Raw genomic sequence first — 27,532 nt, forward strand, 5'->3', positions numbered from 1 at the left:
ACTACACCCATATTCCAAAACATTGTTTATAAATGTTTGTTTATATTAAAAGGGTATATGCTATAGAGAGTTGCATTAGTATGAATCTTGGTATATTGATACAGACACAAATTTAAGGTCAATCTTGTTATATATATATATATATGTGTGTGTGTGTTTGTGTGTGTGTGTGTGTGTGTGTGTGTGAATAAGGTATTGTGTTTGGGAAGCTCATTTAAAAACATAATTTATAATTAAGAAATACAGGTTAATAGTCATGCTTGTAGTCATATTAGTTAGGTTTTCTAGATATATAGAGATAAACTTCAGTTAGATAGGTATTCTTCAAATCTTTCAGAGACCTTCAGAATATGGCATTTATAATATTTTAATAACTTAGGACTTTTTATGACAATGAGACACATCTGCTCCTGACAACACCAATTAATTCAAGAAGAAGATGGGCATCAAAGAAGCTCCTTATTGTTTGCTAGCTATTTGGGCAAGAAACTGCTCTTACATGTACTGCTTGGCTGCTGAACTTGCCTAACTTTAATACAATCCTTTGGGGTTCCTGTTTCATGAATGAGTCTGCCAGACATTCTGCAAAACACAGAAGAATGTGACTGACAAACTGCCAATATAGGCAGAACTGTTTTTGAAATTTCCTGCTTCATGGAAAAGTCTCCTGGACAGTATGAGCCTGTAGGCTGAAGACTAGATGCCCCAATGGAAGAGATAAACTTTGGGGGACTGCTCAGGCAGTGAGATGTCTCTGTCAATTCTAGGGTTTTGCAAGTTCTTACAATTCACTTCCTGTTAACTTAGGTAATATATCATTCTGGAGTCCTTGATGAAGTTGAAGAATAGTTATCGTTTTCCTTAGTGATGACAAAAGATAAAATAGATATAAATATTATAACTGTAATTCTTCCCTGATACCTGTTTTGTTATATGTAATTTTTCTGTGTTCAAGTTAAAACTTTCCTTTTATTTAAACAGAAAAGGAGAGGTGATGTGGGATTCCCGTCTTTATGCTATGAATACCATTGGTTAATAAAGAACTGTCTTGGGCCTGTGCAGAGCAGAATACAGGTAGGTATGGAAAACTAAACTGAATGCTGGGAGAAAGGAGGTAGAGTCAAAGTGAGAAGACATGTATCCCTGCCAGAGACAGGCACCACCAGAGACAGACACTAGAACTTTACCTGCTAAGCCACAGCCTCATGGAGATACACAGATTAATAAAAATGGGTTAAATTAAGATGCAAAAATCAACCAATAAGAATCTAGAAATAATGGGCCAACCAGTGATTTAATTAATACAGTTTCTGTGTGGTTATTTTGGTGTTGAGAAGCTGGGAATGAACAAGCAGCCTCCTACAACAGCTACCAGCACTGTGTTCTCAGTGGCTGAGGAGTTTCACAGCCACATCCCATCTGAGATGTAAGATGCCTCCTTGCCACTGTGCTTTTGTGATTCTGTGAAATGCATGTTTAATACTATTATTATGGCCTATGAAATTGATAACTTATCTGTATGTCAATATAAACTAAAAGCTTTGTGGAGAACATCCCTTCTTTTCTTTTTCACCCAAGGATTAAAGGAACATGCAGGAGGAACATGTTCAAGTCATTTAGTTTGTTCTACCCCTCAGATCCAATCAGCCAGTTTTTGCCTGCTATAACAAGTCTTTCTGAACCCTGAGAGGTTTAATGGGGCTTAACCCCAAAATAAACCTCAATAAATGGATAAAGGAGTTTGATTAGTCTGTGATTGCAAGTATAAGTGGTCAATTTGATGGTATCTAGAGTTGCATGGGGGATGGACATTTGGGCATGTCTTTGGAGGATTATCTTAACTAGATTAATGGAAGTGGGAGACATGCCCACGGTGAGAGGCACCATCCCCTAGGCTGGAGCCTTAGCCTGATGACATGTAAAGGGGAAAGTGAGCTGAGTGCAAGCACACATTGCTTCCTGTTTCTTTACTATAGAAGCAGTAGGACTGGAGCCTCCAGGCTCTTGCTGCTGTCTTTCCTGATGAGATGGGCTGCAATCTCAAGATGTGAGCCAAAATAAGCCCTTTTCTCTTTAACAGAAAAGGTAATGAAGACAGGCTCCAAACACAAAGGAATTATAATAAAACAGAAGTGTTAATTTGACTGATTTGATCAATACAATGTGTTGAAATATCACAAATTCACGGTAAACAAAATGTCCTTGTTCAAGAAGCTAGAAATGTTAGCTGACTTGACCATTATATCTTACCTGCAGTTTCTGAATTATTATGTAGCACCCTATAGCTGTGGGCAACTGAAATAATTTTAAAGCAAAAATAAATAAAGAAAATTATCAAGAGACCATTCTTGTGTGCTGTGAGAACACAGTAAAGAAACTACCCAAATGGCCATTGCGTATCTAGGGACAAGATTTTCTTGACAGAGAGAGGAGAGAGAGAGAGAGAGAGAGAGAGAGAGAGAGAGAGAGAGAGAGAGAGATTCAGAGCAGGGAGAAAGAAAAAAAGCAGACTAGCCATGTTCAGGGCAAGAGAATCATGGTGTGGAAAAATTTTAGGAATATAAGGACAATGAGCAGCTGAGGGGAAGTAGCCCTGTAACCTGGAGCAGCCAGGAAGTCTAGGGTAGAGGAGGAGGTGAGAAGGATCAGCTAGTTCATTTCAAGGATATGTTCACCATGGAATGGAAAGCAAAGATGTGCTACATTGGGAAAATATTTCCACTCTTGTTTCCAGAGGAAAAGAATAGCTATGGATACCATAAAAATTAATAAAGATTTGGTTTAAAAAGAGAAATCTCTTGAGAAAGAGAAATGACAGCCCATCCACAGAGGGGACAATCCTACAGGTGTAAGGAAACCTCATAAGGGTTGGAGCAAGGTTCTGTTCTTGTCTTTGCAGGAAAATACCTATCTTCAAAAAGCTGAGAGACCTTGGACATCTAGATGCCTAAAGAAGAAAAGATAGCTATCCAAAAGGAATCACCAAGCAAAGAGAAATCTGATTTATGGTAACATATCATCTTCAGGGCAAAATTTCACTACCTAAACATACACATCTCCCTACTTCTTAGTAGAATGATAGTTGTGACTATCAACGCTGACTTTGAAGTTGGACAGTCACTATCCTTCTCTAAGTCCAATAGTGTTGTTAAAGAAAAATCCAGAGTTTCTTTCTCATATCAGGAACCATCTGGTATGAAACAGAAGGAAGATAAAATTTAGGAAAAATGCTGCTTCTCTCCATACCTTTCATTGAATATATCTCTATATTAATAATTTTAAGTTTTCCACAATGAACAACGAATTTTCTGCAGTAATTTTTAATGTTTCCAGGAAGAAGATAGGGTTCCACAACAACAATTCCACCTGGTTTTATGATGTCATTATGCTGATAGCATCACTTTAAGATTGGTTTTGGGTTATAACCTGCTCAAGATGATTCCAACTTGGCTAGCTGAGATGGTGCACCTGCTTACAACATTCTGGCCAGAACTTCAAATAAGAACTTCAGAAAAACCCAACCTACTACTCAGAGACTATCTGAAATTTCAACAGACAGTAATCTCGAAACTTAATGATCACTTTATTTTTTACAGGATCCCATAGAAATAACATCACCCCCATGACAGCTAAAAGTAATTCTAAAAGTCATGTCATTTCTCACAACAAAGTTTGTGCTGAGGGTTAGGGACATCTATTAGCGGTTGGCTATAAATGGTATAGGGTTGGGGTTGGAAATTAAGTAGGCTCAGGGATCTCTTTTGAAAAAACAAGAAAATAGGGATTGGATGGAATAATAGGTAGATTAATGTGAGCTTAATCATACTAATAATAAGCAGTGGTAATAGTAAGAATACTTGTGAGCTATTATTTATAGATAATTATATTATTTATAGACAATTACAATTTACATTGGTATAGATTCTTGTATATTGATACAAATTCAAATTATATTTGTCATATTGAATATGCTCCTATTTCTATATACAATATTTGTGTACCTATGCAAAGTTATTTGTATGCATGCATGCTTCTACCTCTGCTTAAGATATTTTGTATATTGATGCAATTTTAGAATATATTTATCACATTACACTATACATTTCTACCTCTGAACAAGATACTTATACATTATTTACATTTTGAGGTCATTGTCCTCATTTGCTGCACTTTTATTTAAAGATTGTTTAATATTTTAATACAAGGCTTAATCTTTAAGCTATAAGGGTATTAAAAATTATATATAGGTCAATAATTATCCATAGTTGTCATACTTATAGTTAGGCTAATCAAGTTCTTTAGATACATAGAGATTGTTTTCCACGTAATTAGGTAATCTTCAACCACTTCAAAGAGCTGTAGAATATGGCATTTAAACAACTTAGGGTTCTGTTGACATGAGACATGATTGTTTTTGGCAGCACCCATCTCTTCCCTAGAAATATTGGGCACTAAAGACATTTCACTTGGAGCTTGCTTTCTTCTTGGCAAAACTAGCCTTTGGGCAAAAAAAATCACTGTTGCCTGAACACTGACAAAATCCACGGAGTCCAGACTAGACTAGTAGAATACAAGCAAAATGACTGCTAAACCTTGCCAAGAGAAGGTAAGATGGTTTTTTTGAATTTTTCTGTGTCTGAAAATGGTCTGTCTGTTACTCTAGGCCTTAGCCAACATTGATTGCCCCAATGTTGCAAATGAGACTTTGGGTAATTGCCCAGGTAGTAAGTTGTCTCTGTCATTTCTTGCACCTTTTAGAAGTTGCTTGATTACACTTTCTGTTTACTCAAGTAATATTGTTTCCCTTCTCAGGTCTTCAGTGGGGTTGAAGACTTGATAGTCATCGTTACTTTCCTCTTGTTACTTAACCAAGCTATTTCTAATATAGGACATAGACTTCTTAGGATAGGATAATTATGGAAACATTTAGCATGTATTTCTTGCTTGATCTTGTTCACGCTGATTGTAATTCTAACTTTTATACTTGATATTTTTTATTATTGTATATAGTTTTGCATTAGGCTTAGAATTTTCTTATGTAGAGAAAAGGGTGAGGTACTGTGGGAACTCCTTCAGCCAATAACCTTTAAGATACTGGCCCACTTTGGGTGTGGTCTCATGTACTATAAATGCAGATGTAAAAGTGTGTGGAGACTCCCTTGGCTGATGGGTTCAGTTTCAGTTCCCAGTGCATGTAGAGGACTGTGGATCACTACTCTTTCTATGAGTGAACCCCCTAACCTTTGTTATACTCCATTCCGAGCTAGTGTGTAGCTCCTTTTTTATGGCAACAGGAGGCAGGTGGGGACTTTGAAATTTATAACAGGTTTATGTGAGTAGGGACTGAAGGAGTCTGGAGGCTTACATGGACTTTGATATGTAACCACAGGTATACTCAAGTGAAGTGGCCTTTCTGGCAGACAGAAACCTTTTACACTGGTTCCCAAGGAAGAGTGATTATTGTCTTTTATCTCTATGCAAACAATCCATTTATAATCTAGTTTGAGCTGAGCCAAGACTGTTTTTCCGGACCTAGTCAGTGGGCCTGCCCTCTGGGTGTGTTTAAAGATTTTCCCCTTGGACCTAACACACATCTTTAGGTTAGTGGGTCAGTGTGGGCCAATGAGGGGAAGGCAGTTATTTCACAGAGTTCTTTATTGTCATTCCCACAGACCAAGAAGTCAAGGTCCTTGTGAGAAAGAAAACATAGTAAGGGGAAGGAATTCTGTTTTCTGTTAACAGATTTCTACGCCTCTGCATACAGTGGCTTCATTGGACAATAAACTAAATTTTTCCCATCGGAGAATCAGCACTCACCTCTCACAAAGCTTTTTTCCTCTGCTGAAAATGTAGAAAATAATTAAATGTAGTTTTGACACTTTTCTAGAAAAAAAGAAAACTCAGGGTTCCCCAGTCGAATGCATGACCCACTACTCCAATGAATGTAATTAAGACAATCCTCCAAAGGCCTGCTGCCAAGCCTTCCCCCATTTCTTCCCAGAAAGGTTGGAGGAGGCTATTTCTGCAATCGGCCTGATCGTGCTGTTTTATGGAGGAATAAAGAAGACTGAGAATTTGGACAAGAAAGTGGTTAGAAGCGGTAATCAAGGTTTAATGGGCTGATGGAAGCTGGGAAAACAGTGGTGCTGAGAACAAAGTTCACGGTGGAGGTCCAGCTCAGGAGGTTTCGCAGGGGAAGCATGTTGTCAGCGGGGCTAGAGGCCATTCTTGAGATATTTAGTTATTTTCTTACATTTTTGACAACATTTTTACCATTGCTTTTTCTAGTTTGCTTGAATTTGTGTTAGCCACTGTTACTTGACTAAGATGGGATCTCAAAGCAGTTTTATTTCTCATTTCTCTGATTAGTAAGAATGATAAACCCTACAAATATTTGTTGGCTACTTGTATTTTTTTTTTAATTCTTGGTTAAGTTCATTGCTAATTTACTGGTTTGTTTTTTAAATTCTTCAGTTTTTTTTTATCTATTCTAAATACTAACTCTTTATCTGAAAAAGAGTTAGCAAAGATGGACTCTTATTCTGTAGCTTATCTTTTCACCTTATTAATTTCTCTTGTTATGAGGAAACTTTAAATTTCACGCATCCCACCTGTCGATCTAGGGGCTTCATGCTGGGCTTCTGGGTCTTATTCAGTTTATTTCCCGTATTTACAGCCTGAAGTATTTTCCCTTTATTTCTTTCCAGCAATTTCAGGTTTTGAATTAAGGCTGCTGATTCACTTTGAATTTATTTTCTGTGAAAAGATTAAATATGGATCTAATTTCATATTTTGAAGGCAGACAGCAATTTTGCTAGTACAATTTACAGACAGGCTGTATTTTTTCTGGTGTATTTTTCTTATATCTCTGTTGAAATTTAGGTGCACAAGACTGTGTGGGTTTGTTTCTAGGTCCTCTATTGTGTTCTGTTGGTCTGTAGAGTTGCTTTTATTCTGGTATCATTTCGTCTTTGTCTGCATCTTCCCAGAATCAGTTTCAAGGTATCTTGTGTACCCTATGTCCATGCACACATGCGGCCCCTCATTCCCAACATCCCCTGTGGAGAGGGACCGTTGTTGCCATGGATCATTCTATACTTACGTTCTATGATCATGCAAAACCCATAGATTGCATGAGACTTCACACTTGCTAGTGCTCGCTGTGTGGATTTAGGAAAGTGGGTCCATGTGTCCACTCCTATTTTCACTGTCCTAAACCACCTCTGCAATCTGCCTGTGGAATGCTCTATCCCCATCACAGGTTTAAAGAATTTTTTAATATTTATTTATTATGTATACAATATTCTGTCTGCATGTATGCCTGAAGGCCAGAAGAGGACACCAGACCTCATTACAGGTGGTTGTGAGCCACCATGTGTTTGCTGGGAATTGAACTCAGCACCTTTGGAAGAGCAGGCAATGCTCTTAACCTCTGAGCCATCTCTCCAGCCAGGTTTAATGAATTTAAGGTAAAAGAAGGTAAGAGAATTTCCACAGTTTGCAGAAGAATAAAAAAAATGAGGTTGAATTTGTCACAGATTCTTATTAAGAAACACAGAAAATAGGGGAGAAAACAAAGAAAAGTAAATGTCAATCACTCAAAGAATTCAAGGCTCCTTGTGAGAAAAGGAACAGTGTACAAAGAAGTTCCTCCACTATTAAATCTATTCCTTGGCCTCTCTTCCCAATGACTTCATTGAAGAATAAACTAAAATGTTCTCCACTAGACACATGTTTTATCTGTCAGAATTTGGCTATCATTTTGCCTTAATAATCTACTGAGTAAAAGGGAAAACATGATTACTGATATGCCTGTCACTGCGCAAGAGCATCCCGTGTCTGGCAAGAATGAGCATGATCTCCGTCTCTCTCTTTCTTTGAACATTGCCCCTCCCCCAGGCATCCCTATGTAAACATCTTTTAGTGCTGAAATAGGCAGGTCCCTTCGGAGTTCCGACTTTATCACGCCGAAATCTGAGAGCGAGAAAGAGTTGATTGACTCACTCACCGCTAAGGCATCTTCTTAGCTCCAGGGAAGAAACGTGGCTGGGTTCATTGCTGATCACAGTCATCGTTTCTTGTGGAAACATGCCTTCTGGAAGCACTGTCTGTCAGGAAAACTCAGTTACTCTCATCTTGAAGCTTTCTTAGGCCAGTTGCATCTGATACGCAGACAGATAAAAGGAGGCAGCCAAGAGGTGAACAAACTCAAGTGAGTGCACGGAGCCCCGAGCCGTCCTGCGTGCATTTCTTTCAGCCGCCCCTTTCTGATTTCCCACTGGACAGTCCAAAAGTCCTAGAGATGTAGACAGCTATTTCAGGAGGCTAGCAGTACAGACATTTGGAAATTTGAATCTCCCAAATGTGATCTGCCCCCTATCTTGTGTTATTCTCTACCAGAATCCTGTTCATTATTTGCTTAGTTCAGAAAAGAAGGGTCCTGTGAAATATCCTTGATGCTCCCCGTGGTCCCTGACCTCAAGCAGACATCACATATGGTGAGGAGAGTAGATGCTTTCATGCCATCCATGGAGATATCTGCTCCACCACTCCAGACTACTGCTGATGTGTGTCTGAGAATCTTTCTGCTAGTCCATTTAGAACTCCATTCAAGGTCTTCCTGTACCAACTGTATGGGGTCTCCCTTCTGAGAGAGCGCCAAAGAATCACTGATAAAGAGATAAAAATTATTGCTTCCACTTCTTTATGTAATTCCTTCTGTGCAGTTCTAACATTCACTCCTTTCTGCAAACAAGATTGCATCATTCTCCACTGGATTAAAAAACAGTAGGTGTAAGTGTTGATGGTGTTCAATACAAAGAGTAAAGTTATGACCTTTAATTCCAATAGTGATCGTCTCTGCATATTTATTATAATTTATCAGCTTGTTTTCTCAAAATATACAAGGTAGATTAGAAAAGTATAGATACTATAACAAAATAAAGGCCAACATAGAAATCTTTATAAAGTAAAACCCAAGTTAGAAAATAAATCTAACCAAAGGAAATGTATTACCCATAATTCAGCAGAGAGACTCTATATAATTTCTACAAGTAGGTTTTGCATGGGGTTCTAAATAGATGAGGAGAAACATTTTTAGATGCAGATCATTGGCGAGGTGAGGCCATGGCCAGGTGGGGAAAGCTTGAGGAAACTATGTTCCTGATAATGAGACCAGAGATATGGATTTGTGGATCTTGAGAAAGCACACATGTTGTGATAATGGATAGTGTTCTTATAGTAAATATAAATACTAGATATAATGCAACCTCCTTTCTTATGGTGTTCACATAGCCATGTACACCAAGCTCAGAGCATGACATCAGTTCAGTCTCTACATGCCTTGGTGGGATGGAGTAGTCTCTTCACCTCTGGCGAAGGCAAGAGGCTGAAATCAACCTCTCCAGAGTAGAGTGTTACATACTTTTGGGGGGACAAGGAATGGGTTAACAAACATTTATGAAGCTTCACCACAGCTTCATAATTGGACATGTCTCTTCATTTACCTTCAGGTATTCAGTTAAATATTCAAAGTGCAACTCTTGAATGATTTTATAAAAAGGGATATGCATGTATACTTTAATTAAATTAGTTCCAACTATGAAAGCATCTGAGGCAGGAGGATTGCAAATTCTGAAACCAGCTTGGATAAATTAGTGAGACCCTGTTTCAAAGTGAAAATTGGCTGGTAGAGAGCCTGCCAAGCTCATGAGATGCCCTGGGTTCAATTTAATGTACTGAGGACAAAACAAAGGGAAGGGAAAAGAAGCAAAGGAGAAGAGGAGGGGGAAGGAGAGGAGGGGAGAGAAGGGTACTGACCAGCAAATAAGTAACTAAATATGGTGCGTCCACCCACTGAGACGGTGGGACTGGTCTAATGGGAGCTCACCAAGGCCAGCTGGACTGGGACTAATGGAGCATGTGATCAAACCGGACTCTCTGAAAGTGGCTGTCAATGAAGGCTGACTGAGAAGCCAAGGACAATGGCAATGGGTTTTGATTTTTTCACTATATGCTACATACTATTTTTTTTATTAATTTATAAAAATTTCCACTTCCACCCCTCCTCCCAATACCCTCCCACTCCCCCTCCTCCCTCTCCTCCTCCCTCTCCAGTCCTAAGAGCAGTTAGGGTTTCCTGCCCTGTGGGAAGTTCAAGTTCCTCCCCCCTTCCTCCAAGTCTAGGAAGGTGAGCATCCAAACAGACTAGGATTCCAAAAAGCCAGTACATGCAGAGGAAACAAGTCCCAGTGTCATTATCAATGGCTTCTCAGACAGTCCCCGTGTCAGCCACATTCAGAGAATCCGGTTTGATCACATGCTCGTACAGTCCCAGTCCAGCTGGCCTTGGTGAGCTCTCATTAGATCAGTCCCCTTGTATCAGTGGGTGAACGCATCCCTCGCGGTCCTGACTTCCTTGTTCATGTTCTCCCTCCTTCTGCTCCTCATTTGGACCTTGGGGGCTCAATCTAGTGCTCCAATGTGGGTCTCTGTCTCTATCTCCATCCATCGTCGGATGAAGGTTCCCTCTGATCCTGCCTTCCTTGTTCACGTTCTCCCTCCTTCTGCTTCTCATTTGGACCCAGGAAATTAAGTCCAGTATTCCAGTGTGGGTCTCTGTCTCTATCTCCATCTATCACCAGATGAAGGTTCTATGGTGATATGCAAAATATTCGTTAGTATGGTTATGGACCAAGGCCAGTTCAGGCACCCTCTCCTCTGCTGTCCAGGGAACAATCTGGGGATCTCTCCTTGGGCCTGGGAACCCCTCTAGAATCAAGTCTCTTGCAAACCCTAAAATGACTCCCTTAGTTGAGATATATACTTCCCTGCTACCATATCCATCCTTCCTCCCTCCTCCCTCCCCCGCATCCCATTCCCCCAAGCTTTCCCCAATCCTCCCCTACTCCCTTCTCTCTAACCATCTGCCCTTCCTTCCACCCGCCCCCCCACCGTGCACCCAAGGTTGCCTAGCAATCTTGTCTACTTCCAATATCCAGGAGGATAACTATATGATTTTCTTCAGGTTCACCTTCTTATTTAGCTTCTCTAGGATCACGAATAATAGGCTCAAAGACCTTTAATTATGGCTAGAATCCACTTATGAGTGAGTACATACCATATTCCTCTTTCTGGGTCTGGGTTACCTCACTCAGTAAAGCGTTTTCTATTTCCATCCATTTGCATGCAAAATTCAAGATGTCATTTTTTTTTTTACCGCTGAGTAAAACTCTAATGTGTATATGTTTCACACCTTCTTTAACCATTCTTCTATTGAGGGGCATCTAGGTTGCTTCCAGGTTCTGGCTATTGCAAATAGTGCTGCTATGAACATAGTTGAACAACTGCTTTTGTAGTATGATAGGGCATCTCTTGGGTACATTCCCAAGAGTGGAATTGCTGGGTCCTGAGGGAGGTTGACTCCCAGTTTCCTGAGAAACCGCCACACTGATTTCCACAGTGGCTGCACAAGTTTGCATTCCCACCAACAATGGATGAGTGTTCCCCTCACTCCACATCCTCTCCAGCATAGGCTATCATTGGTGTTTTTGAGTTTAGCTATTCTGACAGGTGTAAGATTGTATCTCAAAGTTGTTTTGATTTGCATTTACCTGATCGCTAAGGAGGTTGAGCATGACCTTAAGTGTCTTTTGGCCATTCGAAGTTCTTCTGTTGAGAATTCTCTGTTCAGATCAGTACCCCATTTTTTTAACTGGGTTAATTAGAGTTTTAGTGTCTAGTTTCTTGAGTTCTTTGTATATTTTGGAGATCAGACCTTTGTTTGATGAGGGGTTGGTGAAGGTGTTCTCCCAGTGATTTTACTGCATGGACTGACTTTGTAGGAGCCTGGTTTGTTTGGATGCTCACCTTCCTAGACCTGGATGGAGGGGGGAGGACCTTGGACTTCCCACAAGGCAGGGAATCCTGACTGCTCTTAGGACTGGAGAGAGAGGGGTTAGGGGAGGGGAAGGGAAAAAGGAGGTTGGGAGGAGGTGTAAATTTTTAATAAATAAATAAATTTAAAAAATAAAGAAAACGAATGTTAAACCTATTATACTTATCCTGTTTCTTACTCTATGAGGAGAATCATTAATAGTAGGAATTCACAGAGAAATTTCTCATTGGGTCTACAAGCCAACTTTTTGTAAACCCAAAGATGAAGGTTAGCAAAACACATAAGTGTTTCAGATCTAAGCAATTCTACTTAGCCCATCATTGCTGCGCATATACTCTGGTCTCAGGGAAGCTAAAACCCCTTCCTTGTGGGCTCTCTTTTCTCTGCACACTAGTGTGTTGGGTGTTCTGTGCAAATGCTTTCTCTACCTTAGTGAGCCTGGCAGCTCCTTCCTCCCCCTCTATTCAAGCACTCCACATCCTCTCCTGAAATAGGATAACATATTCTATATGAAATGAGGATGCATGCAGTTTTTCCATACTGGGTTTTAATCTATGCCATCTCATTAAATACTACAGTGAGGATAAAGAAGACCTTACCCTATGGTGGAGTGGGGAAGCGGAAGGTTTTTCATGAGATAGCCAGGTACAAACGGAATAGAGAAGGTTTTCTTTGCATTGAATAAAGGTCACACATCTCCTTAATTACCTCTTTTTCTTTTTATGGAGTACGTGTGAATGATTGTTGGGTTCATCGTTTGTAATCAGAGGCTGAAACAGATGCTGAAGCTGTATCTTAAAAGGATGTGTATCTGTTATAACAAGTCGCAATATACTCTCCAAGGACTACTTACCTCCACTTTCTATAAACTCAGTGCTAGAGAGTTTATTCTTAAAAGCCTTTGAGGTCAATTAAGCACAGTGAAAGCAACACTGGTTAGAGATAGCATTTAGAGAAGTTATTATAGGGCTTCCCTGTCGACGTTGAGGTGTGCATTTTTGCTGTAATGTCCCTGATTGACAATATTTCTTCCCTTTCTTATGTGATTTAAAGTGCTCTTACAAGGATTTGCCCTCTAAAACTTTGTACCAGTATGAGCCAATCACTGCTGAGACTATTCTAAAAGCAAAACTGGTACTTAAGAGAGAAAAAAAATGTGAATAGGTTTCAATATCGAGCATTAATAGTAGAATTCTAAGTCTGTTATTTGTGATCTGAATCTAGATGAGTGAAATCACAAGCAACTGATCCAGGTTCCTCTGTTACACAAATTTTTGCAACCCACACGTGGGTCCCAGCTGTCTTTGCTGCATGGCCAGAGAACACTCTTACTTTACTGTCCAGGTGGACTTGCGGAAAGCACAGATCCTAAAGTTAAAATAAAGCCATTACAATAAGTAACAACCGAACAAAACTCAGGGAAAAGGATCATAGTAGAACTTAATTTAGTCTGTTATTCTGAGCTTTATATAGAAAATATGCTTACTTATCATTAATATAACTAAAATGGGTTTGGCAATAAAAAGACTACTGAATTACATAAAAGAAAATGCTGAATGTACATAAAAGAAGAAATAAAATACACCAGAAAACATAGAATACATCTGTAAATGATAAAATTATAGTCCCTTAGGCCAATTTATAAATACATCGGAGTGAGAATTTAACATAAATGACTGATAGAATTATTTTAAATTTAGTCCAATACAAAATGACACAAAATACCGTATGCTCTTACAATTTTAATTGAAACATGGTTAGTATTTTAAAAAATGTTTTGTCCAATAGAACAAGTGACCACTGTTCCATCTGAGGTGCTTAATGAACTCTTCATTGGTTTAACACTCAGAACTGGCAATTGGCCCTTTAGGGTTTCCCAGCAGATCAGATAGATATGTGATGGTTATTCCTCATGTCAATTCAATGAGAGCTAGAATCCCCTGTAGTGAGGGTCTCCAGGCATGTCCATAGAAATTACTGTTTGCATTAATTGATATGGGAAGGTTCACCCATTGTGGGGCAATGCCACGTCCTAGGCTGGGACTTAACATTGAAAGGAAAATGTTTGTTGAGTCCATACATGTCTCTTTCTGCTTCCTCACTATGGACACAATGTGACTAACCATCTCAAACTCCTCCCCAAGGACTTAACAGCCATGATGGATTTTATCCAAAGGCTCTAAATAATCCCTTTCTTCCTTAAGTTGCTTTTGGCAGGGTATTTTATCAGTGTATCATGAAAAGTTATAAATAGAAGGTATTTCCTATAAAACTAGGAGATTTTTGAGGTAAGGAGACATAGATTCAAGAAATATCTCCTTAGCACGTGTGAAACCATGAATTGGATTTCCAGAATCTCTCTCTCTCTCTCTCTCTCTCACACACACACACACACACACAAACACACAGGCATACATGCATGCACACACACAGCATACAATATCTGTTAAGCTTATAACTGAATTTCCAGATATTTCTTCAAGTCCATATGTTTTGGAGTATAAACTATATATGGCATATTTTCTGCAGTTTTTGTCTTTTAGTGAAGTTGACCAACTTCTTACTAAGGAAGTAGATAGCTTTTTACTTTCACAATGCATTTTTCTTTAAGAAGTTTTATCTCAGCATAATTTCAACATTAACAAATAATTAGTACTTAAAATAGTATTTTTATTTAAAAAATATAATTATTTTGTGTAGGGAGGTGGTCAATGAACTATTCTGGTTAATTCCATATCTACGAAAAATGACTTGGAAATATTATCTGGAGTAGGATCTGGTGGAAAGCCCAATTTCAAAGTTTTGGGAACACTTATCTTTTGAATAGTCACTGTGAATAGAACCTTGTGAAGCCATGACTCTTCTCCCTTTCATAATGAGATTCATCCCAAAGTATCCCACTAGTGTATAAATCATTCATTGTGATAACTTCTCCCTGTACAGGCAACTGGATGACCTTGTCCACAGTCTGGGACCCTGGTGTGAAAACTGTCACTTAGTCAAACCTTTGTTCTCATAATCAAATCGACACAAGATAGTCCCCCACAATTATCCTTATTGACAGGACTTATTGACTTGAATGGAACCCCGAGCAAGAGGCACTGAGCAGGAGAGACAGTATGTCTGCTTTTACTGATAAATAGGTATGGGTGGTCATGAATTCTCTAGCATCAGACACAGGAAGTTGTAATCTACTGGCCTTTGCTCTACCCTAACAAGTTATTAATATTATGTAATTACCTTCCCCTTTCATTTGACACAAGTCCTTAGTCTAGGAAATTTAATTAATGTTTGCAACTTTACCTCTAAATATACAGGAAAAAAACTTGGACAGCTAAACCAGCCCCAGAGAAAGAAATTCTTTCTTACCTGGGTGCCAGTAGATACAGTACCATGTGTTTAGCTGGGGAACCAAGCTCCATCCTAACCCTCTGGGTATTTGCCAGAAAGTTTCATAGTCATACCCTCTTTGAGGCTTAAGGTGCCTACCTTGTCAGTCTTTTATCCATCTTGTTAGCCCAAAGAAACGTATGCTTGGTACCATTGTTACTGTTTATAAAATGGATACATAAACTGGAAACCTTGTGCAATGAGGAGAATAGTGAGGAACATTAAAGGAGGAACATCAAGAGAGCATTAGAGCATAGAAATAATAAATGGTACATGATAAAAAGACTTATGTGAGTTAATTTGTTTACCCTCATTTACCTTTAGCCAGCTTTTGCCTTAAATAGCAATCTTTCTAAATCCTGAGATAAACCTCGGTACTCTCCTCTCCCTCTTGTCTGTAGATATGTGTATAAACTCTCAGCTATTGCCCCAGCGCCTGCCTGCCACCTGCTGCTGATGTGGTTCTAACGTCTTCCTCTATCATACGTGAAAACTGCCACTTGTGCCACTATGAAGATGGAAATGTTCTAGTCCTGGAATATTGGATCATAGACGTCCTTCCTTCCTTCCTAGTCTGTCCCACTTCCCATATGACATATGTTGGATAAGGGAAGACTTTTTCCACTATGTTTTTTCTTCTTCTCCTCTGCTGCAGACGTTAACTATCCTGTATTAGATCTCATTTGAAAAGGGGGAAAGTTTCCCTTCAAACCACAGTAAATAAACACTTGGTTCTTCATCTGGTAGGTACGCCGTCCCTCCTGGATGTTGAAATATGACACAGGGGGATAGGTCTCTGAAGACTACATTGACCTACATTACTAGCTTCTAAACAGTGTACATTAGAAACTTCATAGAATAGCACATGACAACCTAGAATATTCTCTGACAAAGAAATCAGAAAAGTCTGTGCAAGAATTGTCAAGACAGATGATGTATTAAATAACATTTAAACTTAAAAGTCATAAAATAGGTAGATTTTAAAAACACAAAACCTTATTAAGTGGCAACTAAATAGAATTCACAGTTCTGAAGAAAGTGCTTTGAAAGTCTTGATTAAAATAATACTGATGTCAATGTTAGTTTATCTAAGATTATTATAAAGCAATAAGGTTTTGCAACCCCCAAATTCTTAGTTCTTCATAGTCATAAAAGATACGCAATGTGTATTTGAACAAAGCTAAGTAACTTTCCTAATGTTTATCACTGAGAACTGCAGTGGCTTAGGGATCTTAGTGGTTTAGTAGGACGTACATCTAGTATTCTATATAATTCCCATATATATCCCCAGGCATTTGTATAAAAAACTTTTGATAGGCACTCCAAGTTATAGGATACTATTGTACTAGAAGTTTTAAATAGCTCTAGTTTTCTACTTAAACTAAAATTCGATGTCATTTTTCAAATAAATAAATAAAATATCAGAACACAAAGCAAATAAAAATGCTGGCATGTCTGAAGAGTAAAAATTATTTTAAAAGAAGAGTTAGAAGGTGACAGCAAATGAGCTAACCATTCCTTAAATGACAGCAGTATGTTACACCTGTCATAGTGCAGGGAAGGGGTCTAGTAATCAAAGTGGCATTATTATATAAAGATAAAGATGAAATGCCAGATTAAGGCAGTGGGTGTTCAGGTGCATCCCTGGCTTCTCTGATAAATAGCATCCTTGGGTCAGTTTAACATATTTGTGCAAAGAAACCAGAGACCCCTTCAATTCCATGCTTTTTTTAAACTAGGAAATTGAAAGAAATTTGATAACGTCACAACCTATGTATGTTGTATAAACAAAGGATAAAGAATACACAAAGGCTGACATCCTGATTAAAGGAGAAGAAATGAGGGAAACATTGGCTTCATACCTTGTGACGTTATCTCCTTCTACACTGAAGTAAATAAAGGAAAGGAGAAATACCATAAGGATTTCAATGATGCTGCTTCAATTATAAGAGCTTTTATAACAATTTCTAGTCTCTACGAAATGGTTGGTGTTCTCCTTGTGCTTGGAATATCACTATGGGAAGAATGAATGACATTGTCATCTACCCCACGTACATTTGCTACAAGTTCATTGACTTAATTCCACCCTGGATCTTGCAGTTTCTCTGTAGGTGGCTATTGTCTTTTTCTTTCTTTTTCCTCTTTCCCCCTCAAGCAATGGGAACAATGTCATTATAAAAATAGTAGCTTATTAATGTGGTTTATTAATGTGAATTAAAATATTTAGAACCAAACTTCACAGAGTAATATTGTAGACCCTTGCTTTAGGGTAATTTAAAAAGCAATAACTAAATTTACTAAGTTAATTTGTATCCTCTGAGTTAATTAAAAGACTGTATTAACTGTTACCATTAAAAGAGATTTTTAATTTCAGTAAACATTTTCAGACACTGACTTTGGGTAAGGTATAATCTATTTCACACACCTTTTTCATGTAATGTTGCCTTCAGCCTTGCTGCCCAGAGAAACAAAACTCAAACTACAAGTGAAATGAGGTCATTTAAGCTTTCTAGTGCCAAAGCCACATGGGTACAAGGTGAAGCTGATCTGAGAGATACATTCTATTTTACTCAACTATTGCAATATCTTCTTTGATTAACATAAAAATGATTAGTAAATGCTTTACTCTTTTGCATGAATCTTTTTTTTTGTTCTTCTCATTTTAATTGTTTAGATAGGATTGTGCTATAAGTTTTTCCTACTCCTTTTCCTTCCTCCCCTCTTCCCCTTCCACTCTCTCTCCTTTCCTCCACGAACCCAATTTACTCAGGAGACTTTCTTCTCCTTTCTAGGCAGATCCATGTATATCTCTCTTAGGGTCCTCTTTGTTGTCTAGGTTCTTTGGGGTAGTGCTGTGTTTTATGTCTATCATCTGCTTATGAGTGAGTACATATTGTGTTTGTCCTTCTGGATCTGGAATACCTCTTTCAGAATGACTCTCTAGTTCTGTCCATTTGTTACAAACTTCAAGATGTGATTTTTTTTTTACCGCTGAGTAGTACTCCATTGTGTAAATGTACCACATTTTCCTTATCCATTCTTTGGTTGAAGGGAATCTAAGTTGTTTCCAGGCTCTGGCTACTATGAATAATACTTCTATGAACATAGTTGAGCAAATGTCCTTGTGGTATGATTGAGCATCCTTTGGGTATATCCAAGAGTGGTATAACTGAGTCTTGAGGTAGATTGATTTCTAATTTTCTGAGAAACTGCTGTACTGATTTCCAAAGCAGCTGTACAAGTTTGCACTCCCACCAGCAATGCAGGAGTGCTCCCCTTGTTCCTCATCCTCTCCAGCATAAGCTGTCATCAGATTTTTTGACCTTCGCCATTCTGACAGGTGTAAAAACTACACTTTGAACAAACTGCAGCTCAAGTGTTGTAGCATGTGATTGCATCTCCGACTGTGGACAGCAAAGGTCAAACATTGAAAGGTTTCAGAATGAGGTCATTCTAGCTAGAACTCCTGGTTTAAGCTACATTGTCAGCAAGAAGTGGAAGACTTTAAAATTTTCAATTTCTAATTTTCTAGCAGTTTTGAAATAGGGATAACCATATCTTAAACATGTTTGAGAAAATTAGAGATTATATATTAAATATATTATATAAAATTAGAATATGCGCATTGTATATGCATACATATTATATATAATGTATATGTATATACATGTACGTATACACACACACACAGAGACACACACACCTATGTCCTATGGTAACTCCTTCAGCCAGTAGCCTTTAAGATAGCAGCCCACTTGGGCGTGGCCTCTTATACTATGCTGAAGTAGAGCGTACAGTTGCTTTCTCTTCTGGTTGCTGAATTTGGTTCTTGTTTCCCATTCATGCAGATGTCTGTTATCTGTGTGTCTACTCCTAAATAAAAAGCCCTTTATTATGCTCAATTTTGAGCTAGTGTGGAATTATTTTGTAACTTCCATCATCACCTATGTATGCACATGTGTGGTCACACACATGTTTACCACCATCCTGGGATCTCAAGAGTTATTGCTTCAAGAGGAACTTGGGGCTTCAACCTTTAAAGCCCCAAGTACGTGACATTACCAGTGTTGTGTTATATCTTTGAAATTCTAGAAAAAAAATCTTTAGCTCAGCTTTCTTCACAGAGAAGCCGGTATTGCACTGGTGTGTGAAATGAAGCTCATGATGGAGGGACATCTTTAAGGTGACCTCATTAGCACACAGTAAGAGGGATCATGCTGTTGTCACTTAGTGTTAAATATTCATTTGTCTTGAGCAGATCACCTTGCTCCCGAGAGGTCATAAGAGAACTGACAGGTGATGGCTTCATTTCAGGGGAAGCTATCTTTACTAAAGGTCCCACAAAGCCTTAAACACTCTAATTCATCCTGGAGTAAGATAAAGAATCTGTGCACACTGACTTCAATTCAGAATTCCTGTCCCCACTACTCCAGCCTAGCCCCAGAAACACGATGTTCTTCCTTACGCCGCTGAGAGTTTCCCCAAGGAGAACAACTGGCAGTTCCTCTGGAGGAAGAATGCATGCTGGTCCCTCTCTAGACGTTGTAAACAGACCCTGGAGGGAGAGATTTGAGACTTAGTTTTAAAACCAGGTGAAAGAAACTCACGCTTCCCTTGGTTCAGAACACAGAAGTCAAAAGCAGACAATACAGCTGAGCACCGTGTGGTGCACTTGTCAAAACTCCCGCAGTGTTCTCCTGCCCACCCTCTCACCTAATGGTGGTGGTGACCGGGGAATGATTTACAACAGAGCTGGCTGATGCCACTGTTCTGTGTTACCCAAGTAGTTACCAGGGCAGCGAGTAAACTGTTCTGTGCGCTAAGAAAGGCGGGTTGACCAGGTGAGAAGAATCTACTTTAAAATATAATGATAATTTAAAATGGGTTTTTAGAAAGATTGTGTTTATAATTAGTCATGAGGGATTAAATAAAAAACATTGTTTTAAAAAGGGGGAACTTGGATATTTTGATCTCTCTCTCTCTCTCTCTCTCTCTCTCTCTCTCTCTCTCTCTCTCTCTCCTCTGTCTGGGTCATCCCAGATCCATACCTACCCTGTTCTGCCTTAACATTTACCCACAGTAACTTTCTCTTTAACAGGACAAGACAGAAGTAAAGATGAACAGGATTAGTTGGCGCTCTGGACTACCATCATCCTCTGTCTGCGCTTTGTGGGTGAGATATAGAAATGAAATGGTCCTTCCTGGGGAGACAGGGGTAGTGAGAATTACAGAAATCTGAGTCCTAAGCCAACATTTCTTTTACAGCATGAAGTTGTCACTATGGAAAGTGAACCCCAGGCTGGGGGTGGCAGGGGTGTAAACAGCTGAACAGATCAAGGAGGACATTCTGTGGCATTTATTCTCTTTGGCTGAATAGTTCACACATGATAAAGTAAAGACAATAATTAAATTACACTTTTCTCTCAAGTCTTAGAGAGTGGTACCCGAGCTATGGAAATGAAGACTACCTCTGGAGTCAGTGAAGAAGGGTGATGCAGTCAAATAATTATTTCACAGTCATGCCTTATTGTGACCAGGGGTCCCACTGTAGTTTGTTTTGCAGTTTGATTTCACTTTCAATTGTTTTGGTATTCATGGATCATGAGCAAAGGACCACAAGCCATTACAGAGGCAGCTCAAGGATATTCTTCTGGGTAATTAGGCAGCCATTTTCCCTTTGTGAGTTGCTGCAGACTCACACGTCCTTGACTCCTTGGAAATGGATCAGATAAACTCTGATAAAGAAACAGGCAGCTGGAATTCTGGGTGTCCCATGCAGAATAGGACCCCCTATACACTGTTTTATTTTAGGGATCTGCAAATCTTCAGGTGCCGTGAGAAAGGGTTTTCAGGAATGTCTCATTTTGTCTGAGATGTGAGATTCTGTTTGATCCACTTCCAGCGGCTTTGGCACACTTGGTGCCTTCTGGGCACAAACAGGGGGGTTATTTTTTCAAGACATGTGAAGGTACAACTGTTTCTATGCTTTGAAAGAAAGACACATGTCAGCACTCTTAAGAGAGCATCTCCAGAGAAGCTTAAGCATGAGGTCTGTCAGATGAAGTGGAAGCTTTCAGGGGTGCCTTCCCCCTGCTGATACAGCAGGGCCTACCCCAGAGGTCAAGGTGAGGAAAATAAACAAGGCTAACAGGTGTGTCCCCTTCAAAGGGCTAAGTACCAAAGTGGAAAAGTTTCAGTTTCTACAAGAATTTAGTTTATAGTTTCCATAAGAGAGCTAGCACTCACCAGTGTGTGCTTTCTTGTGAAATCACACTGCCCCTGTGAACAATTGTCTGGGTTAGAGATGACAGTTGTCTGGGTCTCTGTCCTCTCTCAGGTCCTCTTCTGTCTCAGCAATACTTCATTCATCCTGCCCTCTCCCGGTAATCTATCTTTGACCATCTTTATAGAGGTTCTATGGTGTGAGAGAATTCTCTGTATTCTGTCAATCATGTTTTAAATAAACGCTGATTGGCTAGGCAGGAGGTGTAGGCGGGAAAACCAGACAGAAGTGGAAATGATGCAAGGAGAGCAGGAGAATTCTGAGGAGGAAGTTGATTCCTCTCATTCCTGCCCAGACCACCGAAGAGGCAACATGTAAGCTGACAGCTGAAAAAGGTACCAAGCCATATGGCTAACATAGATGAGAATAATGGGTTAATATAAGCTATAAGAGTTAACAAGAAACCTGAGCTAAAGGGCCAATCAGTTTATAATCTTATGGAGTCCTGTGTGTGATTTTCCTTGGGAGTTGCCAGTTGTGGGGTACCGGGCGGGACAGAAACTCCAACAAGCCGGCCCCTCATGTTACAGTTCTGAGTTGATTCTAGTTCAGGCTGGATTTTATAAATATAGCATTCTTTCATGGTATTTTTAGTCTTAAGTCCAAAGACTGCAAGTCTCCTTCTTGATTTAACCCCTACCAAGAGTCTAGGACTAATCTTATTGTAGATAAGGAAAAAGTCAAGGGCCAATGAAATGATTCAGAACATGAGGGTATTTGTAACCAAGTCTAAGGACCTGAGTTCAATTCCTGGAACCCACCGGTGAGAGGAAAGAATAGCCCCATGCTGTCCTTTGACCACAACACATTTGTAGTGGCCTGGACATGCCTACACACGAGAGAGAGAGAGAGAGAGAGAGAGAGAGAGAGAGAGAGAGAGAATAAATTTATTAAGTTAAGGGGTCTGTGTCTGTGGGAAGTCTGTAGCGATGCTAAAACAAAATATGTGAGAGTTTTGTGTGTTTCTTTGTTTTCTTTTCTCAGCAGAACTGTATTTCTTAGACTCTGGAGTTCTCTGGAGACTCTGAAGTTCAAGGTCAAGGCTTTATCGGATTTGGTGTGTGGCGTGTATTCACTCTTTGCACTATCACTGATGTTTTCTTCTTGCATCTTTATGTGAGGGAGGCACAAAGAATTCCCTTCAACTTCTTCCACCACTAAAATAGGGAGCCCTCATGACCTAGTAAATTCTCTTAGATTCTTTCTTCTCTTAACTGTCTCTTCTTGGGCATTAGCTTGCAACTATGATAGTGCCCAAGATCAAGCCTTACAGTTTCTGAATGTGGTGGAGATTGGCTATCTGCTCACTGACCCTGTCTTCTGCTTAGCAACCATCCAACTAGCCCTTTGTCTCACGCTCCAGCTTTCTTCAGCAACACTCCCGAGTTCTGTCCCATAGAGCACAATTAAAGCGTGTGTGTGAGTTTCATCCCTGGCCTGTGGAAAGACTCTTGATACTGGCCATTTCATTTGCTTCTCTTCCTTCTGGCTGCCGAGTGCAGATGGGCACAGTGAAAGCCCCATGATCGAGCTGACAGACTTAATATCATCCCAGAAGACAGACAACAAGCAGAAACCCATGCTTCCAATAACTAAAAGTGTTTATCTAGAGCACCAGCTATATTCTATAGTCTCGACATAATAATCTTGGCACACAGACGCTCACAAAAATGCTAATGCTTTAAGCATGGTACCCACTTTACCCATCTTTGCTAAGCCTCAACAGCATCATACGGCCTTGTCTTCTGTCTCCACACAGAAATCAAATTCTGTTCAGGATACCCATTCTGCACAACAGACCCTGGCTTCCAGAGGTCCACTTGCACATGAAAGAGTGTCCTGTGCACTCGGTCCTCCAAATTGCTTTCCCATTTGCTTGTGAAGTGACATGCCTGTTTCCTGTGTGTATAACAATAGCACCGCAGACCAGAGATTGCTCTAGCATGTTCCCAGTAACGGTGCTGGAGCTGCGAACACTTTCCCTGAAGGGCAAAGTCACAAGGGGCTCACCTGAGATGTCACTTGTCACTCTCAGTTCTCCAACTGTGGACTTCGGGGTTCTAGAGAACAGACAAGGGTACCTAAGGGTGGGATTCCAAGGACTCAGCTTTGTGAGCTGTCATTCACATAGTGATAGCACTCTTCAAAGGCATGGCTGCCTTCCTGTCAATCCATTTTCCTGAAAGTAACTTCCAGCCTACATCTTTATGGGGACCAAAATAAACTCACCAGCTCACTGAGCTGAACTTGGAAGCATTTTCACAATCTGTCTCTGTTCTATATGAAATGAGCGGTCATTTCTGTATGTCTCCACAGAAAAGTCATGTGATGGCCTGACTTTACCTTTTTCTACAGCATCCCAGGATTAGTAATTGCTATCTCCTTCAGGCATATAAGCAGTTATATTTTGAAGTATTTCCTATGATGGAGGAAATGTGTTGCATATTATGTTTTAAAATTCAACTTCTGTAATTTATTTGAAATAAAGAAAAACATGTGAGAAAAGCAGATCTTTTTCAAAATGAAAAGGAAAGCACGCAGATTTATTGAACACCTTACAAGTTCATTGAAGTCATAATCAGTATTTAGTCAGAGTTTAATTATAATAAGATTGATGAATAAATTTTTACTCTCAGTGACAAGCATTGAAAAATTAAAGTTAGCAAATTATACTTCTCTCCAATAAGCCTTCAAATAAGTGAAACTTCTGATAACAAACATCCGTGCTTCCAGTGTGACAGGCACTGGTTAAGCCCTCCCACTCCCACACACACTGCTCACAGGCAAGGCTGCTTGGGCTTGGGTGAACACGTTAGGCTTTCACATGCTGAATCTGCATTGACCCTGTGTGTGTCCTGAAGCACAAAGATGATGTTTATGTTTCTGGGCTTCCAAGTCTAGGTCATGCAAAATGTTACGTCATTATCTCTTGAGACACAGTTGTTTAGAGGAGGCGGCAATCATTCAGAAGTCTAATCCCGTGAGCCCCTGACGCTGTGCAGTGATGGAGTAAGTCATGAGGTTCCCCAGTCTTCCTGTGTGAAGGAATTCTACATAGTCAGGTGGAGGGAAATCAGAGCCGTCCAATCAGTGGCAGCTGAACCCTTACTGTAGAGATCCAGCTTGGCGTGAGCAGCTATCCTGGTTGTCACTGTTTCCCCTGTGCCATCCAACCCTGGCATTCACAGGATAAACATCAGTTGTCACATGAGCATGTTGTGCCTATAGACCCTTTTCCCGTGCCATGGTTTGTGGGGACCGTCTTCTGTTGCTGCCACCTCTTACATGCTTCTGTTTGTAAGTAGCTACTAAATGGCATGGGGGCAATCCTGGACTTGGCTACCTCCTGCTTTCTTCTCCTTGTTCCTTGTACCTTTGACTGTCAGTTCTCATACAGCAGGGTTTCGCAAACACTTGCTATCCTGTCTGAGATATCAGGCCTCAGAATTAGCCTGGACAGTCAGCTAAATGACCAGCAGATGGCTACCACCCCAACCACCTGGCGATGGTGCTAGAAACAGACAGCATCCATCATGACTAGCAGAAATACATTTGTCGTATCTTGGGTTTGAGGTTCTTGAAACAGGCTATCCCTTAATTATTCCAGGCTCGGCTCAAGTTCAGCACCCTCCTGCCTCATCCTGTTGAATGCTGGTATTAAACGTCTGTGCTACCAGTGACTGGTTTTAACACTCAGTTCTGAGACTGTTTCCGGATTATCCGAGGAAAGAGATAACTGTGACAGAGGTCAAAAAGTTCTCTACAAAATATAAGAGAAAATATATTTCCTTTGTCTCCTTCCTTTTCCTTATCGTTTTATGTCTGTATTTGTGTGCATTCAAGTGTGAGTGTGTGTGAGTGTGTCAGTGTGAGTGAGTGAGTGTGTGTGTGAGAGTGTGTATGAGTGTGTGTGAGTGTGTATATGAGTGTGTGTGAGTGTGTGTGTGAGAGTGTGTGTGTGTACACACACATGCACACATGCACTTGTGGTCTAGATTTGAAGCTACCTTCAGCACTTTTCCTTACTTGTCCTCCATCATATTTTCTTGAAACAAGATCTGCCACAGAAGGTGAAACTGGCCAGTGAGTCTAGGAATCTGCCTGCCTCCATCCAGGATTACAAGTGTGAGCTACACATCGCGCCCTTTTCAGTGGGTGCTGATCCTCATACTTTAAGGCCTCCTGCTGGTGTGCTAAGTATTTAACCCGGCGAACTATGTTTCTAGCCCTCTTCTTCCCTTTCAATAAGCTGGTGCTTTTATTCCTTCTCTCCACTTGAGTTCTGAATAAATAGAAGGGAAAGAGAGTAGCAGAGGCCAGTATGTCATTGTCCTTGTTAATCAAGGCCAACTTGGAGGTTGTATTGATGCCAAATGAGTCTCATTATATTGAAAAATTAAGCAGGGTTTTTCTTTCTTGGCAACTGGAACAGGGCAAGTGCCTGGCAGGAACATCCTGGAAAAGCTTCATGGCAGACAAGAACAGAAGAGAACTTGTGGGCAGGCTTGTCTCCAAGACGTACAAAGGCATCACTAACCTGGATTGAACCTGGGTTGAGGTCAAAGGGCAAGGAGAGTGCTGAAATCATGTTTGCCACTAAATACACAGGGAAGAAGGGACCAACAGAGCAGAAAATGTTTCTCTTTAACACTGTAAGTATTTGGTAATGCTAAGAATGAATGTATGTATGCAACAAACATGAACTAAATCAATAATAGTGTGTAAACATTTTCTAATTGTCTTACTTTTATTATTAGCTTATTCATTGTACAGTGGGTTTCATTATAGCTTCATACATTTGTGTCTGAAATGTGTTTCAATTACCCCCATTGCCATATCTTGTCCCCTCAGCCACTCCTGTTGCTTTTTCTCCCTCTAGCCCCCTCATGCTTTCACTTCTTAAGCAAAATGAGTCATTTGTAAGCAGAGAAAGTGCCTCCTTCTCTTCCTCCTCCATGCATGTATATTTGTATGCATTTATGCACACACTATCATGAACATATGTGGATACCACTGCTCTGACATACAAAAAGTTGCATGTTATTTATTATTGATTTTAGTGTAAGTTATACTTTGCTCAGTGCCAATAGTCTTCCCGGAGGGAGCAAAAAACACTGACAGGTGCACCACAAGGATATGCATAGCTTAAGCAGGTACCTGGACAACCTATGAAAATCTGAGATGATTGTGAATCGAGAGGAGGGCCTGCTGTATATGTGTTGCTTTTATTGGTTGGCCAATAAAGCTGTGTCAGCTGCTTTAGCCAATGGCTTAGCAGAGCACAGCCAAGTGGGAAATCTGAACAGAGCTATGGAGAGAATAGTCAGAGTCAGAGAGATACCATGTAGTTGCCGAAGGAGGACACCAGAACCTTACCGGTAGGCCACAGTCTCATGTTGATACAAAGATTAATAGAAATAGGTTAATATAAGATGTAAGACCTAGCTAGGAATATGCCTAAGCTATTGGCCAAACAGTGTTGTCATTAATATAGTTTCTGTGTGGTTATTTGGGTCTGGGCAGCTAAGAAATAAAGAATCATTCTTCATTTATACCTCTCTCTATTTTCAGTTGTCTCATATGACAATTTTGCCCTTGATTTTTATCAGCATCACAAATCTGATCAGCTCTCTATGTTGACAGAGAGAGAGAGAGAGAAAGAGAGAGAGAGAGCGAGCGAGAGAGCTCTTACAAGCTCTTGGCTAACTTAGCACATGACAGGGTTATTCCATTTCCCAGAGCAGCATTTTACTCAACGATACACTTATATTTCATCACATAATGGCTGTTCTGATGGCTCCCTCATTCCCTCACCACCAACAGGAAATGTAACTTCACCAGCATGGTTTACAGTTAGGAAAAAGAGCGAAGGACCCAGTGCTTTCAGCTCGAGTATCACTTTTACTGCTCCTGAGTCGAACATAAAAATCTAGTCAGTGGTAGTGAAAGGGGTTCATCAGTAG

The 27,532-nt window shown here is 40.0% G+C and overlaps 1 long non-coding RNA gene across 1 annotated transcript; it reads left to right on the forward strand.

Moving 5' to 3' along the window:
• Positions 1–3,424: 3,424 nt before the first annotated feature.
• On the forward strand, positions 3,425–26,215 carry LOC125408853 (uncharacterized). The gene is made up of 3 exons (XR_007234603.3): positions 3,425–4,606; positions 20,385–20,459; positions 26,002–26,215. It is a non-coding gene; the product is annotated as an uncharacterized LOC125408853 (long non-coding RNA).
• Positions 26,216–27,532: the final 1,317 nt, after the last annotated feature.

This window comes from Myodes glareolus, chromosome 22 (assembly GCF_982192425.1).
Source record: "Myodes glareolus chromosome 22, mMyoGla1.1, whole genome shotgun sequence".
NCBI lineage: Eukaryota > Metazoa > Chordata > Mammalia > Rodentia > Cricetidae > Myodes > Myodes glareolus.